The sequence below is a fragment of the Rutidosis leptorrhynchoides genome, chromosome 1, assembly GCF_046630445.1.
Source record: "Rutidosis leptorrhynchoides isolate AG116_Rl617_1_P2 chromosome 1, CSIRO_AGI_Rlap_v1, whole genome shotgun sequence".
Taxonomy (NCBI): Eukaryota; Viridiplantae; Streptophyta; class Magnoliopsida; order Asterales; family Asteraceae; genus Rutidosis; species Rutidosis leptorrhynchoides.
The window spans coordinates 357,284,546-357,299,006 of NC_092333.1; the positions used below are offsets into that span (position 1 = coordinate 357,284,546).

The following is a 14,461-nucleotide window of genomic DNA, read 5'->3' on the forward strand; positions in this document are numbered from 1 at the left end:
TCCATAGTTATTTTATATTTCTAGATCTTTAAGCTTTGCCGTAAAATCTCTTAAGTGCGTTTTCTTTAGATTAAGATTTAGGTGCTTTAGAATTTTGCGACGCAGTTTTAAGATTTAAGTGCCTAATTAAGTTATTGTCGTTTTGGATATAGAATTCCGTTTAAGCTTTAATACCTTTAGACGCAAGTTTTAATATTTAGTTTTTAGACTTTTATGTTTCGACGCTTTACGTTCTTATTATTATTTTTTCGACTTTTTGTTTTTCGACGTTTGTTTTTCGACGCGCTTTTTCTTTCTCATTTCTACGCTCTAGTTTTTAGGACATAGATTTTTATCTTCTTCAAAATTTTGACGAAAAATTATTTTAAGCGGTTAAATTAATAGACATCCAAAATTTTCTGGCTCGTAGTAATAGTTGGATTTGTTAGTGGCGAGTTGTGGGTTTCCGATTTAAAGGGTCCTGGCTACCTGCTGCATCTATTGGCTATTCGAAACGTGGGCAAAATCAGAAAAGTCTATTAATTTGATAACTTATATAATTTTTATCTTTATAACTAATAGGATATTCAGTGAATGCACCAAGAAAAACATTCACCACCTTTCATACGTTCACCTCCTGTAACTCGATCAAGACATCTAGCCAATATTGTCGCCATTGATTTTTCTTTAGAATCATCATCTAGTCGACCGAGTACTCCAATTCAAATTTTCGATAATCCATTTTTTGAACCCGACCTCACAATTGAGAACCCGGAGGATATTCAAGGATAATTCAGAGATCCTGAACCACTAATCATTCCTCCGAAACCACAAATCATATAACCAGAGATTGTCGAGGAAGAAACCATTAAATCAGAATCCTCTAGTGATTCAGATTCAAAAAATTCAATCATGGAAAATCAGGAACCTCTAAGTATGGAAGATCGAATGAGAGCTACATGCACTGGCCAAGGTCATGCCATTACTCAACCAGACATTAACGAGCCAGATTATGAAATAAAAGGACAAATCTTACACATGATAACTAATCAGTGCCAATTTAGTGGTACGCCAAAGGAAGATCCAAACGAACATCTTCGAACTTTTAATAGGATCTGTACTCTATTTAAAATCAGAGAAGTTGAGGATGAACATATCTATCTCATGTTATTTCCCTGGACTTTAAAGGGAGAAGCCAAAGATTGGTTAGAATCATTACCTAAAGGAGCGATTGACATATCGGATGTTTTAGTTGAAAATTTTCTTAAAAGATTCTTTTCGGCATCTAAAGCCGTGAGACTTCAAGGAGAAATTGTTACGTTCGCGTAGAAGCCAAATGAAACATTATATGAGGCATGGACAAGATTTGGAAAGTTGTTGAGAGGATGTCCTCAACATGGTTTAGACACTTATCAAATAGTACAAATATTCTACCAAGGATGCGACGTTGCTACACGAAAAGACATCGACACAGCAGCTTGTGGTTCCATTATGAAGAAAATCGCAACTGAAGCTCACAAAATTATTGATAACACAGCCTCCAATTCACATAAGTGGCACCAAGAAAAAGATATTCTTCGTTCATCTAATGCGGCTAGAGACGAATGGAAAAGATGACTAAAGATATTCACACAATATGAATTAGTTGTGAGCAGTGTGGAGGACCACATTTGACAAAAGATTGTCTCAGTATTGAACAAACAATGGAACAAAGAGAGAATGTTTCATATATGAACAAAAGGCCTGGAAATAATTATCAAAATAATTATCAACCGCCAAGACCAAACTACAATCAAAATCAGAATTATACCCGAAATGTTCCATACAACAACCAACAAGGTCCTAGCAATCAACAAGTATCTAATAATACCTATAACCAGCAAAGACCTATTTTTTCAAATAAACCACCACAAACCGATGATAAAAAGCCAAATGTAGAAGACATGATGTCAAAGCTAGTTGAATCTCAAACTCAATTTTTCACATCTCAGAAACAAACTAATGAACAAAATGCTTAAGCATTTAGAAATCAACAAGCTTCTATTCAAAATCTGGAACAAGAAGTGAACAACCTAGCAAAGTTGATAGGTGAAAGAAAATCGGGGAGTCTACCTAGCGATACAAATGCTAACCCCCGAAATGAAACAGCTAAAGCCATTACCACAAGAAGTGGTATTACACTTACACCACCTGAAATGCCTGTAATTTCTGATGACTCTATTCCTACTACACAGGCACCACAGCCTGAGCAAGAGAAGGAAATAGAGCCGGTAATTGAAAAGGTTAATGAAGATAACATAGTTACGGCAAAACCTTATGTTAAATCATACCAACCACCGCTTCCTTACCCGCATTAAATGAGAAAAGAAAGACTTGAAGCCGAGCAATCTAAATTCTTGGATATGTTTAAACAAATAAATGTCAATCTTCCTTTCATTGATGTGATTTTAGGAATGCGAAGATATGCTAAATTCTTGAAAGATCTAATCACAAATAGAAAGAAAATGGAAGAACTCTCGGCTGATACAATGAATGCTAATTGTTCTGCAGTGCTATTGAATAAGATACCGGAGAAATTATCATATCCAGGAAGTTTCACAATTCCATGTTTTCTGGGTAGTCTTAGTTCAATAGAAGCATTGGCAGATTTAGGTGCTAGCATAAATTTAATGCCATATTCATTATACGCTAAACTAGACCTTGGAGATTTGAAACCAACACGAATAAGCATACAACTAGCCGATCGATCAGTAAAATATCCTAGAGGGATAATGGAGAACATGCTAGTTAAAGTTGGTACTTTAGTATTTCCAGTAGACTTTGTTATTATGGACATGGAAGAAGATTTTCGAGTTCCTCTCATATTAGGAAGACCATTCTTAAAAACGGCTAAAGCAATAACAGATGTGTTTGGTAAGAAACTGACCCCAAGTATAGAGGACGAGAGTGTTACCTTTTCTGTTGATAGACCCATGCAACAACCGCAATCTGCAGATGATACATGTTATTATATTCAAACTATAGATTCACATGCAGAATTGTTACAAGAATTTCCAGAATTACAAGGAACATGAGAATGTTCTTTAAGAGAAGGAACTGAACCAATTGATGAAGCTGAAATGTTAGCTACACTCATGGCTAATGATTATGAACCAACAATAGAAGAACTTCAAATGCTAAAAGAGGAAGACAGATATCGATATAAATTATCGATAGAAGAACCACCGATATTTGAGTTAAAGCCACTTCTAACCCATTTGGAATACGCTTATTTACATGGTGAATCTGAATCACCTGTAATAATATCATCTTCTCTTACAGAAAATGAAAAATCTCAGCTCATTTCTGTGCTAAAAGCTCATAAACCAGCTATTGCATGGAAGATTCATGACATTAAAGGCATAAGTCCTTCGTATTGCACACATAAAATCCTTATGGAAGAAGGTCATAAAACATATGTGCAACACCAACGAAGACTAAATCCTAATATGCAAGATGTTGTTAAGAAAGAAATTATTAAACTGCTAGATGCAGGCTTAATTTATCCAATCTCTGATAGTCCATGGGTAAGCCCAGTTCAATGCGTACCTAAGAAGGGTGCCATCACTGTCATCACAAATGAAAAAAATGAGCTTATTCCTACTAGGACTGTAACAGGATGGCGTGATTGTATTGATTATAGAAAATTAAATGACGCCACCAGAAAAGATCACTTTCCCTTACCTTTCATTGATAAAATGTTGGAAAGATTAGCTGAAAATAGTTACTATTTTTTCTTGACGGTTTCTCTGGATATTTTCAAATTCCAATCGCACCTGAGGACCAAGAGAAAACCACCTTCATGTGCCCTTATGGTACTTTTTCTTACAAACACATGCCATTTGGACTTTGCAACGCTCCTGCAACCTTTCAAAGGTGCATGATGACAATTTTTCACGACATGATAGAAGAATGCATGGAAGTTTTCATAGATGACTTTTCAGTCTTCGGTGATACTTTTGAATCATGTCTAGTTAATCTTGAACGAATGCTTATTAGATGCGAGAAATCAAATCTAGTTCTTAATTGGGAGAAATGCCATTTCATGGTTAAAGAAGACATTGTTCTTGGTCATAAAATTTCAAAGGAAGGAATTGAAGTGGATAGAGCTAAAGTAGATGTAATTTCCAAACTTCCATATCCCACTGATGATGTAGCGTGAGGGTACGAAATAGTATTATTTTTAATACAAAATACTACAAAATATGACACAAGTTTTAATTATTTATAGAGTGGGATATACCTAAATCTTGCTACAACACTATAGGCAGTGTACCTAATCGTAGAGTAGTGTAGTTTTTAGTAAGTCCGGTTCGTTCCACAGGGAGCTGGTGATACTTACTATATTTTTAACAACTATATTTATACAAAATATATATAATTATATAAGTAGTAATATTATTATAAAAGGGGGGTTTTACCGTTTAATGACCGGTTTGTCGATTCTATATTTTAAGCGCAAAGATAAATGACGATAATTAAAGTGCGTAAAATAATGACAATAAATAAAATGACAGTAAATAAAATTGCGAGTAATAAAATGACAGTAAATAAAGATACGATGAGAAATATAATAAAAGAATTATGCTTATTTAAACTTCCGTAATCATGATGTTTGACGTGTTGATTTTAATTTATTACCATGGGTTAATTGTCCTTTGTCCTGGTTTATTTGATACGTCTATCTGGTTTTTGTCCATAATAGTCCATCGGTCATAAATATAAAGTGCGAGTATCCTCGTCAAATTACCCTTATACCCGAAGTCAAATATTCCAACTGATTAAGGATTTAAACTGTGATGCAGTTATCACTTCTGTCAACAATTACACCAGTTATCAATGTATGTAATCCACCACTGTTTTAATTAGTTTATGAATATTAATTCATCCACTTGATCAGAATGAATAATCAATTACCCAACCCAATTGATTAATTAAATGATTATAACAGATTCCATATGAACGTCACTAAATAGGACAACCATAATCATTATTAATTATTAGGTTAATTAATTTGAAGATAGGTTCGACAGACTCCAATGAGTTGTCACTCAATTAGACAATACCCCCCATCTATTAATAGTCAATAATCCAATTTCCACAAGTGTCGGTCTTTTGCCCAAACCTTAATTATGGTCCAAAGTTCAATAACCCAATTTTAGTAATTAGCCCAACATCATGAGTACTTCATTTTAAATAAGCATAATAACGACTTAGCTACGAGACATTAATGTAAAAAGGTTGAACATAACTTACAATGATTAAAAATAGCGTAGCGTTACACGGACAGAATTTCGACTTACACACTCAAACGATCTCTATCATAAATCTTATTATTATCATAATTTAAAATTAAAATTAAGATTATTGTTATATCTGATTACATTAACATTATGATAGAGAATTATAAATATAGATATTGATATTTGATATAGAAAAGTAAGAAAAAGATAGAAAAAAATGATCCAAAAAAAAGTCTCCTCAAATTGATCGTAAATCATCGCTTTTATAGCGAAATTAGAATTGAAATTTTCATTTACGACCCCTGAACTATGCTCAATTAACAACTTTTTATTATTTAATATTATTCTTATTATGAATTATTTAAATATTATATTTTATTCTTGTGCATAGTTGACTCGTAATTTTTACACCGTTGCGTCGAGCGCTGAAAGTTGGTTCATGCCTCGGTTCCGGATTTTCGAACGCCCTTTCGTACAATTTTATATCGTGTACTTTGCGTTTTGTAACTTGTACTCTTGTCATTTTTAGACGTTCTTCATCAATAATTTGAACCTTTTTGATTGTATCTTGTACTTTTGAGCTTTTTGGACCTTTGCGTCTTCAAATCTTCGTTTTCGCCTTTTGTCTTCGCACTTATTTAAAATAAACGAATATTACTCGAAAATGGAACAATTGCAACTAAAATCTTGTCTTTCTTGGGGGATTTTGCTATGAAATATATGTTCCTTTTTAGCCTTATCACCCACCAATGTTAGAGGAGTTAGGAGTTTTCTAGGGCATGCCGGTTTTTACCAACGTTTCATAAAATACTTTTCTAAAATTACCACTCCTATGAATAAACTCCTTGAAAAAGATGCTCCATTCATCTTTTCAGATGAATGCATCAAATCTTTTAATATTCTTAAAGAAAAACTCACTAATGCGCCGATCATGATAACTTCAAATTGGAATCTACCATTTAAACTCATGTGTGATGCAAGTGATTTGCAATGGGAGCCGTTTTAGGTCAAAGAATTGAAAAACGATTTCAACATATTTATTACGCTAGTAAGACGTTAGAAGGAGCACAAACGAATTACACAACCACTGAAAAAGAACTCCTTGCTATTGTCTTTGCTTTTGACAAATTTCGTTCATATCTCGTTCTAGCTAAAATGGTGGTCTATACTGATCATTCTGCTCTTAGATACCTATTTTCAAAACAAGATGCCAAACCACGATTAATCCCTTGGATTCTACTCTTACAAGAGTTCGATATTGAAATCCGAGACAAAAAGGGAGCAGAAAATCACGCCGCTGATCATCTTTCTCGTCTTGAAAATTCTGAATTAGAAGTTCTAAATGAATCCGCTATACAAGATAACTTTCCTGATGAATATCTATTGAAGATCGATTATAATGAAATTCCATGGTTTGCAGACTTTGCAAACTACTTAGTATGTAGATTCCTTGAAAAAGGGTTGTCGTACCAAAAACGAAAGAAATTCTTTAGTGCTATAAAACACTATTTTTGGGAAGATCTACATTTGTTTAAGAGATATCCCGATCGAATAATACGCCGATGTGTATTCGGAGATGAAGCTAGTCAAATCTTAAACCATTGTCTCACAGGACCAATAGGAGGGCATTATGGGCCTCAACTCACAGCAAGAAAAGTTTACGACGTGGATTCTATTGGCCTACAATTTTCAAAGACGCACACCTTCTTTGTAAATTCTGTGATGCATGTCAAAGGGCCAGAAAAATAAGTCAACGTGATGAAATGCCACAAAAAATATCATTCAAGTATGTGAAGTATTTGACGTTTGGGGTATTGACTTTATGGATCCATTTCCAAAATCTCATAATAATCTCTACATTCTCGTTGCCATTGATTATGTATCTAAATGGGTGGAAGTACAAGCTCTCCCAACTAACGATGCACGAGTTGTAGTCAACTTCTTAAAATGTCTTTTTACTTGGTTCGGAACACCGAAAGCTTTAATAAGTGATCGGGGTACTCATTTTTGTAATAATCAACTTGAGAAAGTTCTCAAAAGATATGGAGTAACTAATAAAATCTCAACCGCTTATCATCCACAAACAAGTGGACAAGTTGAAAGTACCAACCGAGCATTAAAACGTATTCTTGAGAAAACTGTAGGATCAAATCCGAAGGAATGGTCCATGAAATTGGAGGATGCACTCTGGGCTTTTAGAACAGCCTACAAAACTCCAATTGGCACCACACCTTTTAAACTCGTTTACGAAAAAGCATGTCACCTTCTAGTAGAAATTGAGCACAAAGCATTTTGGGCTTTGAAGACATGTAATCTTGATTTGCATAAAGTCGGACGTTTACGATTAAGTCAACTAAACGAATTAGAAGAATTAAGACATGATGCATATGAAAATTCGTTAATCTATAAGGAAAGAATGAAGAAATGGCATGATAAAAGAATCAGAAGTTCAAAAGAATTTAAAGAAGGAGACAGAGTTCTTCTTTTTAATTCAAGATTCAAGTTATTTCCTGGAAAATTGAAATCAAGATGGTCTGGACCATTTATAGTCAAAAGAGTTTTCCCATACGGAACAATAGAGTTAATAAATTCAAATGGGATTGAATTTAAAGTTAATGGTCACAGAGTTAAACATTACATACATGGTCCAATGGAAGTTGACAATGAAGTTAATTATAATTTCACCACCAAAGAAAACCCTAAGAATGAAAACATAAATATGTTTTCAACGACTTATGAAAAACCAAAATTGGAAGATGGAGAAGCTTCAAATTGGAGTGATGAAGAAGAATTTCTATATAAACCTCCCATTCCAAGAAACGAAGAAAAATATGAACAAGAAGTTCAAGTAGAAGTGGACGAACCAAGAAAAGATCACCCGGAAAAGGTTAACAAACTAACTCCACCTACTAAAGTGGGAGACCCAGGTGAATTTATCATTTCTTGCTTGCTTAATGATGGTGCTATGTATAATAGGCTCACAGATTTAGGAGCAAGTGCGAATGTTATGCCTCTTTCTTTATACAAAAGATTAGGTGTGGGTAAATTAAGACCAACCAGCATAGATGTTCAATCATTTAATCTAACCATTAAACACCCGGTTAGAATAGCCAACAATTTACTTATTAAAGTGGGAAGTTTGACCTTTGTTGCAGATTTCATAGTTATCAATATGGAGGAAGACCTTGATATTCCTCTAATTTTAGGTCACCCATTTTTAGCAACCACTGAAGCGTTCTTTGATGTAAGAGAAGGTAGAATGACACTTAGGGATGGTGAAAAATCGGTCACCTTTGTGAATCGAAAGTTTAAATCTCCACCAATCAAAACTGTTGAACCAATAAAAATGCCTAAGTGTGGGAAAGATGAAGAAACACCTAATGATGACCTGATAACAAAGAACCCCGTTGTTGATACAAAATTAGATGAACCCGTTTTTAACAGTTCAACGAAGAAACTTTATAAATGGATTCAAGATGCTAGGATTAAGGGGAACTTTAAGTTATGTAACCGATTAGTATCTAATTTGTCGCCTAAAGAAAAGGCGATGTTAATTGAATTTGTGAATGTTACAGAGGAAATCAACAAATGGCTTGAAGCAGAAGTCAGAGATATGAAAGTTGTTGATGGTCCAATTGAAGTTAATAGTGAAGTTAATCACAATATCGATACCACAGCTGACTAAGTGTGGGGAGATTCAAATGTTTTAAAGGATAATATAATGCTGTCTAGAGTTAGATTTTTCTGTTTTCGTGTAGTTCTCGAGAATGGAATCTGATTGGTCTTTCCCTAGCAGACCCTAAAGAACTAGTCTTCTCCCTCCATTCTGAATTTTTGTTTTTTTAGGTTTTACGAGATGAAGAATTCCTTTGATTTAAACCATGGTCTACTACTACACGCTATGATTACTAAACGTAATAATAACACTTTCCCGAGTGAACTGGTATCATTAATAAGAGGCAAAATGGACGAAGTAAGGAAAGAACTCAGGAAAAATCATCATAAGACACATTTTGGGAAAGGAAAATCAAAATCCGCAACAAAAAGAAGAGCACGACACCTTGAAAGATGTCATAAATGCGGAAAATGGTCACACGAAGGAAAATGTTCGAACAATCAAACACATTCCAATTCTGAATTCGTTACTTTATGCAGAGAAGGACCGTTCATATATTTAGAAGAAAAGTTATTAAAAATCGAGGTTACACTTATGTAGCAATGGAAAACCAAATCGAACAACTCTCCTATGAGTCGACTAAAGCAGGTCTCTGAGAATTTTATCTCATAGGTAAGTATGTACAGTTTTTATTTTATTTTTATTTATTGCTTTTAACTTTTTGATAATAAACGTTGAATCGTTCGCTATAAAGTATTAAATTGATATTCAATAAAATTAGGTATAATAAACCGAAATTATTAATATCAGAAAAAAATTTAATGCATCACTGCGAAAGTTACCATTTATTCATAAAGTATAAATATCTTTAATCAATTAATTTAAAATATTTTAGAAATTCGTCAGGAGTAAAACTAGGTAATATAGCTGAAATTACTTTACCCAAAAGAGGGACGTATATTTTTGTAAATATTTGATTGATTAAAGTGGGATAAAAAACCAAAAAGATTTTTATTTTTATTTTTACTTTGTTTTTTTAAAATTAATATATAACTATATTATTTTCAAATGTAAAATTGTAAAATTAATGTATATAAATATTATTAATATTTATATGAAATTTTATGCATTTTAAATTTAAGTTTGGTGTGAATTTAAAAACAAAAATTTAATTTATTTCATTAAGTTAAAAAAAATGATTTTTAAAATTCATCGTGAGTTGAAGACTAGGTCATTGAACCGAAATTACTTTACCCGAGGGCGGGGCGAGAAATTTTGTTATCTTTATTTTTAATCTTGTTGATTTAAAGTATGCCAAAAACATTAAAAAAAACCAAAAATCTTTGCTTTTAAAACAATCGCTTTAAAATGACAAATTTTAAAATTTTGTCGAGGGATGAACTAGTTAAACGTACCGAAACGACCTCAACCCAAAGAAAGGAACAAAATTTTAAAAATTACTTCATTAATTATTTTATTAATAAAGGTTTTTATAATATTAAAAAAAAGACAACCGCGATCGCGGAGCTTGGAGGGTAAATAGCACCGCGGTCGCGGAGCATCAAGAATCCAGACCAGTTTAACTGGTTGACTGACCAGTCTCCACACACACATACACAATTTTCTGCGAAAAAACACCCAAAAACTCTTCCAAAATTCGCGATTTTACACCATTTTTCATCAAATTTTTCATAAAATCATGATGAGAAGAATCTTACCAAGAAGTTTTTCAAGAAGAACGGTAAATTTCTACATTCAAAAACTCTTTAATTCGGATTTAAAGTGTTCTTGAGCATATTTTAACCTAATTTTATTTTGATGAATTCTAGCCTAATTGTGCTTAAATTGTTTGTATATTATGCTTGTATAACCTAGATTGATGTTATTTAACATGATTAGAAGCCTTAAACTTCAAATTTTTAACAATCTAGGGTTTGTATTCTTGAGCAAAATTGGGGCTTTTTGATATAAACGGGTTATGGCTGAATTTTGTTGTTAGTTCATGCTTAATTAAGTAGTGTAACATGTTTAGGTTGCTAAATGATCAAAACTTTGATCCTAAACATGATTTTTGAGCATTAAAGTGGACTTTTTAAGTCTAAAATACATGAACTTGATTAATTTGATATGAATGCCATTTGAAACTTGTTTAATTGCCAGTAATGGTTATTTTGACATGTTATTTGAGTAGAATGCTTATGAACATTGTATACATTTTCATATATGTTTATTTGTAAAAGTGTAGAATTGTTAATATTATGAAAAATGCGTTTAAGTTTAATATTGTTCAAACATGTCATTATGATTATTTTAATTTATGATTTTGCTAACACTAATGCATATTTGGATGCACAAAAATTGTGTTTAATGTGTTTTGCAGACTGAAAAGGGTGAATCTTCATCTGCTTCCCAGGCTCACAATGCTCCTCCTGAGAATGCAGACGAACAGGAGATTAACGACCAATACAGACAAAATCTACCGCATCAATTTATTTCATATTCAAATATACACGAGGCAGATTTACACCATAATTTAAGATTTGACAGACATTGGATAGATTATCCAAAATATCAGAGGAACTTACACATTCTTCAGTCAAAGGATGTTGAAGTACCCAGGGTGATAGATTGGGAACCGTTAGAAACAGTGGAATTAGCAGAACGAATCAGGGCATTACTTTACCAAAGGTATGGTAATTCTACTTTTAATGATTGGGAACATTTATTCACTATACGTAGGCCTGTATATAGGAAATGGTGTGTGGAATTATTAAGTACAGTTGAAATAAATGATCAGGTAGCTAGTTTAACCGATCAAAGTTTTATTAGATTTTTGTTAGGAGGTGTGATGCGCCATATGTCTCTATTAGATATGGCTCGGGCCTTGTGTATATATACGCCTGAGGAATTAGTATCTAATGATTGTCAAAGGTTGATAATTAATGGTAGAAGGGTTGATGAAAAATTTGATATGAATGGAATATGGAGTAGAATGACTAGCCATAACCAATTTCGTGGGGGATCTTACTCTTATACTGATATTACTAGAGCTGAGCTAAGAGTGATCCATAGGTTTTTAGTAAACTTGATTACACAACGAGGTAGGAATAAAGAAAAGGTAAATGAAAATGATCTATTTTACCTCATGTGTATTCGAGACCCACAGAGCGTTATGAACATACCTTATTGTGTGGGTTATTACTTATCGGTAACGGTAAGGGGAATGCGAAATAATAGTATAATAGGAGGTTGAATTTTCATTACTTTAATTGCTAAGTATCTCAATGTGGTTAGAAGTCAGGGGGGATTATTAGTTGCAGTACCAGAACCCCGTGATAGAATTGATTAACGCGTGTATTGAAATGTCCCGTTCTTATTGATTAAAAACGTTCCATATTAATTGATTTCGTTGCGAGGTTTTGACCTCTATATGAGACGTTTTTCAAAGACTGCATTCATTTTAAAACAAACCATAACCTTTATTTCATCAATAAAGGTTTAAAAAGCTTTACGTAGATTATCAAATAATGATAATCTAAAATATCCTGTTTACACATGACCATTACATAATGGTTTACAATACAAATATGTTACAACAAAATAAGTTTCTTGAATGCAGTTTTTACACAATATCATACAAGCATGGACTCCAAATCTCGTCTTTATTTAAATATGCGACAGCGGAAGCTCTTAATAATCACCTGAGAATAAACATGCTTAAAACGTCAACAAAAATGTTGGTGAGTTATAGGTTTAACCTATATATATCAAATCATAATAATAGACCACAAGATTTCATATTTCATTACACATCCCATATATAGAGATAAAAATCATTCATATGGTGAACACCTGGTAACCGACATTAACAAGATGCATATTTAAGAATATCCCCATCATTCCGGGACACCCTTCGGATATGATATAAATTTCGAAGTACTAAAGCATCCGGTACTTTGGATGAGGTTTGTTAGGCCCAATAGATCTATCTTTAGGATTCGCGTCAATTAGGGTGTCTGTTCCCTAATTCTTAGATTACCAGACTTAATAAAAAGGGGCATATTCGATTTCGATAATTCAACCATAGAATGTAGTTTCACGTACTTGTGTCTATTTTGTAAATCATTTATAAAACCTGCATGTATTCTCATCCCAAAAATATTAGATTTTAAAAGTGGGACTATAACTCACTTTCACATATTTTTACTTCGTCGGGAAGTAAGACTTGGCCACTGGTTGATTCACGAACCTATAACAATATATACATATATATCAAAGTATGTTCAAAATATATTTACAACACTTTTAATATATTTTGATGTTTTAAGTTTATTAAGTCAGCTGTCCTCGTTAGTAACCTACAACTAGTTGTCCACAGTTAGATGTACAGAAATAAATCGATAAATATTATCTTGAATCAATCCACGACCCAGTGTATACGTATCTCAATATTGATCACAACTCAAACTATACATATTTTGGAATCAACCTCAACCCTGTATAGCTAACTCCAACATTCACATATAGAGTGTCTATGGTTGTTCCGAAATATATATAGATGTGTCGACATGATAGGTCAAAACATTGTATACGTGTCTATGGTATCTCAAGATTACATAATATACAATACAAGTTGATTAAGTTATGGTTGGAATAGATTTGTTACCAATTTTCACGTAGCTAAAATGAGAAAAATTATCCAATCTTGTTTTACCCATAACTTCTTCATTTTAAATCCGTTTTGAGTGAATCAAATTGCTATGGTTTCATATTGAACTATATTTTATGAATCTAAACAGAAAAAGTATAGGTTTTTAGTCAGAAAAATAAGTTACAAGTCGTTTTTGTAAAGGTAGTCATTTCAGTCGAAAGAACGACATCTAGATGACCATTTTAGAAAACATACTTCCACTTTGAGTTTAACCATAATTTTTGGATATAGTTTCATGTTCATAATAAAAATCATTTTCTCAGAATAACAACTTTTAAATCAAAGTTTATCAGAGTTTTTAATTAACTAACCCAAAACAGCCCGCGGTGTTACTACGACGGCGTAAATCCGGTTTTACGGTGTTTTTCGTGTTTCCAGGTTTTAAATCATTAAGTTAGCATATCATATAGATATAGAACATGTGTTTAGTTAATTTTAAAAGTCAAGTTAGAAGGATTAACTTTTGTTTGCGAACAGGTTTAGAATTAACTAAACTATGTTCTAGTGATTACGAGTTTAAACCTTCGAATAAGATAGTTTTATATATATGAATTGAATGATGTTATGAACATCATTACTACCTCAAGTTTAGTAGGTAAACCTACTGGAAGTGACAAGAAATGATCTAGCTTCAAAGGATCTTGGATGGCTTGAAAGTTCTTGAAGTAGGATCATGACACAAAAACAAGTTCAAGTAAGATTTTTACTCGAATTAAGATAGTTTATAGTTATAGAAATTGAATCAAAGTTTGAATATGAATATTACCTTGAATAAGAAAGATAACCTACTGTATGTAACAAAGGTTTCTTGATCTTAGATGATTACTTGGAATGGATTAGAAAGCTTGGAAGTAAATTAGTAAACTTAAAGGG

General features: G+C 32.8%; 1 non-coding gene across 1 annotated transcript; it reads right to left on the reverse strand.

Moving 5' to 3' along the window:
* Positions 1 to 1,275: 1,275 nt before the first annotated feature.
* Positions 1,276 to 1,382, reverse strand: LOC139887282 (small nucleolar RNA R71). The gene has a single exon (XR_011773120.1). It is a non-coding gene; the product is annotated as a small nucleolar RNA R71 (small nucleolar RNA).
* Positions 1,383 to 14,461: the final 13,079 nt, after the last annotated feature.